The sequence below is a fragment of the Echinops telfairi genome, unplaced genomic scaffold, assembly GCF_000313985.2.
Source record: "Echinops telfairi isolate 266 unplaced genomic scaffold, ASM31398v2 ScPeMD7_3533;HRSCAF=4204_0, whole genome shotgun sequence".
NCBI classification, from domain to species: Eukaryota; Metazoa; Chordata; class Mammalia; order Afrosoricida; family Tenrecidae; genus Echinops; species Echinops telfairi.
This window is the reverse complement of record NW_022107431.1, coordinates 25,282,736-25,288,118: the sequence shown is the minus strand read 5'-3', so window position 1 is coordinate 25,288,118 and position 5,383 is coordinate 25,282,736. Positions and strand designations below refer to the sequence as shown.

Below are 5,383 nucleotides of genomic sequence, written 5' to 3'. Positions count from 1 at the left end.
AATGTTCATGGCCTTTATTAACCAGTACAGTTACTTCTCTTCTGGTTTGTTGAAGCAGTAGGTCAGACAGCACTTGCCGCAGTCATGTCTGTTAAACTGGCTGGCCAAGAAAACCCCAGCACCACACGCGTCTGAAGGGCACTTGGGCCGAAGGTGGCTGATTTTGCCATTTTCATCCACCTTATAGTATTTTAAGACGGCCAGCTTCACCTTCTTTCTCTTATGCTTGCTCTTCTTGGGAGTGGGGTAAGCCTTCCTCTTCCTTTTCTTCGCACCACCTCGAAGTCTGAGCACAAGATGAGAGTGGACGCCTTCTGAACGCTGTAGTCAGACAAGGTGCGTCCCTCTTCCAGCTGCTTGCCAGCAAAGATCAGCCGTTGCTGATCAGGAGGCATTCCCTCCTTGTCCTGGATCTTGGCCTTCACATCCTCTATCGTATCTGAGGGGTCGACCTCGAGAGGGATGGGCCTCCCCGTGAGGGTCTTCACAAAGATCTGCATCCTGGGGGCGGCCCCACCGCAGATGGCGGATCAGAAAGCGAAAGCTCTTTCTTATACACATTTGAGTATCTATGAATTTGCTTCACTTGTCTACCCAGACTAAGAAATGCAGTTTATGAGGCACAGAAGGGATGGACAGATAGTGACAGTAACTGATGTAATAACTTATGGAGAAATGAGGGAAAACGGGATGGGGTGGCTTAAGGTGAATTGGGGTGCAAATAACGAGTATGGGAGGAGGAAGGATGCAGAACTGATTGTGATGATGCATATACAACTCTTTTAAAAAGTGACTTAACTGTGGAAGTGTATGATATATGACTTTCATATCAATAAAACTATTGGGGGGAAAATCAAGGAAAAGTTATAGATAGGTTCAAAAGTTTGTATACCATTTCAATTACAGTGAACCCTCGCCACTTCGCGCTTCAACTTCCGCGGCTTCACTCTATCGCGGTTTTTGCGTAACAGCACCCACTGCCTACACCCGCTCCTTCAGAGGAAAAAGACGGCGACCCACCTGTAGAGTACATCCCTTAAGTCATTTCATAGGCTATTGATTACAGTATTTGTAAGAACTAAGTATAATAATACTGTATGTGAAATATGTAATACTGTAAACTAGATGCCATAAATAATATAATAAATAATAAATGATAATTGTAACGTCCAAAATGTTTTACTGTATTTTCCCTTTTTCGTTTAATAAATTGGGTAATACGAGTGTAATGGTGACTAAAGGGTGTTTTTTCATGTCCTCTATGCTCTAACTATGAAAATATTTGATTTACAAATAAGGAATCCTACTTCACGGAATTTCATTTATCACGGTAGGGTCTAGAACCGATTAACCGCGATAAACGAGGGTTCACTGTATCTTTTAATCCTGTTTTTCCAAGGTGATGAAGCTTCCCCATATTCCTCCTGTATACACACCCACATATTGACTGCAGTATAGGAAAAAAAGAACCACCACCAAGATCAGGGAAAGCCCAGGCCGAGAACAGTACTGGCTGACGTACAGCAGAGTTCCCCTACATTGTGTGAGGCAGGGAGGCAGAGCGGATAGGGCAATGAATTTGGAATCTGGATGCTTCAGTCAAGTCCCATTTCTATCACTTTTGGCAAGACACTTTGTGGAGAATTAATTTTCTCATCTACAGTGAATAGCATGGGGCAGGGACCCTGTCTCTTGTCCACCACTCTCTGCCTTGAGTTTAGAACTCGCCTCGGCATGTAGCAGCTAATCAAGACTCAATCAATATGGTTGAATGAGATGCATGCATGTGCTGCTTGTATGGATCCAGTATGATGCCACACAACTATATGGTTTTACTTTTTGATTCAGTCTGAACTAACTGGAGACCCGATCACTGGATACCCTGTGCTGTGTCTGAACAAATGCTTCCCCTTTCACCAACTACAACACCAAAAATAGGTCGTGGGGGAAGAACTTTTGTTCTGTTTTTCATTTTTCTTCTTTCTAACAGCTTGTCCTTATGGCCTAGTGATCTTCTTGTGAAAATCAGCCAATGAAAATAACATGGATCACAATGATGCAGTCCAGGGAAGTCATGGAGTGGTGCAGGATCGGGCCGCGTTTTGCTCCATTATGCTGTGAGACAGAGGTGTCTCTACAGCGGCTAACAGCAGTCCTGTGGCAGGGGGAGGATAGAGAGACTCCACGCACTCTATATATATCATCGGTGCCCTCTGAGACAAAAGTAATGTAACAAGTTTGCTACTCTTTTTCATGAATTTAATTCATTTAACTTTTTTTTCTCACTTATCATGAACTGAGACTTGAAGGGGGTCACATGAGAAAATTACAGTCATAATACCTAGTTATTCAGCCGAGCAAAATAACGATACTGCGAAGTGCTTTGGTGAATCAGGTTGAAGTGACTCATTTTAATTGATGCTCGATCACACTGAATCATCCTTATTACCCACACTGCACATAACCAAAAATAAATAACTCAGTTATAAATTCAATTAATCATTCATTGAGTAAGACTTCCAGGTATAGTGTCATGCGATTTTCTAAAAGGGATACAAAAGATGCTAGATCCTGCCATCTTACCAGGATTTATCATGAAACAGCTCAATAATTGTACAAAATAGCATTTCCTTACATTTTGTTACATCCAGACCATCTTTGTTACCCAGGTACCTACAGTAAACAGCACAGAAAATAAGTTCTTAAGATAGCTAGATAAAAAGAGGAATAATGACCTTTAAACATACAGTCTGTTATGTAGAATTCTTGGTTTCAGGGATGCTATATGTCTGCTGAATGGCCAGACATCTAGTACATGTCAGGAAAGGTCCTGATCATGGCATTGTTGTTTATTGAGTATAGAAATGACCTCAGAATCCTTCTCCACACATCCCAAATGGAATGGCTAATATGAAGAAACATATTAGTCGTCTTTGGGTCCAAACCTTTAAAGGTAGGTGGGGAGGTCTTTACTTATGTTAAGCGTGACAGGAACCCTACCCAGCACACACCAAAAAGAATGCCTCACAATTCCAAAATCCATTAAGGATTTTCTGTGTAATCTAACACACTGGTGCCAGTTCATTGCAGCTGTGGTAATTGTATCTATAAATCTAATAAAGGTAATTATGAAGGCCCATGCTGTTGCAAATTAAGAACATGAAATTATATCCTGATTGTAAAAATCAATACAAGAATACATATAATAAAAATGGAAGTTTATCAGCTCTTTTAATTATCTACTTCCAGAGGTAGCCATTGTTGAAAGTGCGGCATAGGCCCTTCCAAACGTACTTCTACCCGGGAGGGAAGAAGAAAACACTATGTGTGTGTACGTGTGTATATGTATTCACGTGAGCTCTACTAGTTTTTTTAGTGAAATCATTTCTAGGCTATTTTTCTAACTAGATGCAGCAGTATTTAATAACTGAATGACAAAGAATAAATTTGATGCCAACTTTATACTAGTACAGATCAGGGCTTAAACAGGTACAAACTGAAACAGGAGAAAACTGCAGTTGCCAGGTCTTTGGGAAGGGTAAACAAACAGAACTTTGCATTGAAAGACATCCTTTCCATACAGCAGTGCTACCAGCTATATCGAAACAGAAACATTGAACAAACACTCCGAGCCACGCAGCCAATAGATGTTCTTGGAAAACACACCCTGAAGCACAGAGTGTTCAAAAAAGAAGCAAGCTCAACGAACACCGTTTAACACTTTCATTTTACATATAAGGAAGTAGACTCAAAGGTCCGAAAGCCAAGAACACGGCTCCAGCACTACAACCTCGGGCTCTCTCTGTGCTGGCTCGGCAAAACCACGTGCCCTTCTGGCGTTCTGAGCATTAGGAATGTTGTCACACAGCTACAAGGTTCCTTTCTCTGGTTTGAAACTAAGTTTTGATCCATGCTAAATTGCCCAAGGTGCCCCTAAACGTAACTCCTGAGCACTCACTCTGGCTTGCCCTTCTGCAGGCAAGGCTCCCCATGCCCGTCCATCTCTTCTCTGCCCAATCCCTGCCCTTCATACTCAATGAAAGGGGAATGTGCTCCTCTGCATGTCTTGAGCCAGGGTTGTCTGATGGTAAAGCCTTCCTACAGGTGCACTTAGAAAAGCGGAAGGCTCCAGACAGCAGCGATGGGGAAGGGGCTAGGGAGAGGGAATCTGACCTCCACAAACGATTCCTCTGCCAACGTCAGGATCTGTGTTCCAAATCCATGGCAGCCCTATGGTTTGGGCTAACCTTTAACTTTTCAGAGCTCATATAATTGTGGCACTGTTAATTTTATAGGCAGATTCACCCCTTTTCATAATGATACCATATTGAAAGGTCAACAAATAAAGCTGATGAAAAGACAACAGACAGGTGAAGAAAAAGCATGGTAAATTTTAAAGTGGTTTCTGTTTTTGATAAAAAGACAGTAAAGGGGAAATACACACGGATTAAGCCACTTGCAAAGGCCCTCTGACCAGGAGCAGGGGTGTGAATAGCCCCTGCAGAATGCACTGGAAAGTGGATTCTTGCAGGTGCAGCTAAGTTAAAACTTAGCAATTTATCAGTTGATCTCCCTTTTGCTCCACTTTCAATTGGTCCTAGATTCTAATATTTTGTGCTTTCTTTTCAACGGAGAGTTTTTAAATGCTTTACTTTGTTATTCTTATTAATTTTTGTTTTATAATATTTTGCTGTCTATGCAATCCAGGAGAGATAAATCTAAAGAGACAGCAACTGGATTAATGGTTCCTTGGGGATATGGCAGGGGGTGCTGGGGGGAAATGGGCAGAGAATAACGAGTACAAGAAAGAAGAAACTGTTCTAAAACTGATTGTGGTGGAGTATACAGCTCTTCTTGAGGTAACTGAACTACTGAACTGAATCGTATGCGAATGATGTGCCCCCAAAACGGTGTTTTTTAAAGCATGGTAAAATATTATTCACTTTGAGCTATTCACTGTAGATGGTAAAGGCTAGTCTGAAAAAGCTACATACTAAGTGAGTCCAACTACATGACATTGTGGGAAAAGCACAACTCCAGAGACCGAGCAGAGCAGTGGTGTCAGGGGTTCGGAAGGATGGGAGTGGGGTGGGGTGGGGGTTATGTAAGGGATAGGATACACAGACCAGGTTTTTCTGCACGATACTGTATGGATGACTATGACACATCACACCTTTGCCACAACTCACAACACCTAGAGTGAGCCCCAATGCTAACTGTATCACTGGTTCATCAATTGTAACAAAAGGGCTGCACTGATGCAACATGTTGACAGAACAAAACTGCATGCCTGGTCAATGAACACTTATGGGTGGCATTCGGTTTTCTAGTTTTTCTGTAAACCTAATACTGATCTTTTAAAAGTTTAATAAGAAAAAAAAAA

The 5,383-nt window shown here is 41.8% G+C and overlaps 1 pseudogene; it reads right to left on the bottom strand.

Moving 5' to 3' along the window:
- Positions 1-30: 30 nt before the first annotated feature.
- On the bottom strand, positions 31-500 carry LOC101647200 (annotated as a pseudogene).
- Positions 501-5,383: the final 4,883 nt, after the last annotated feature.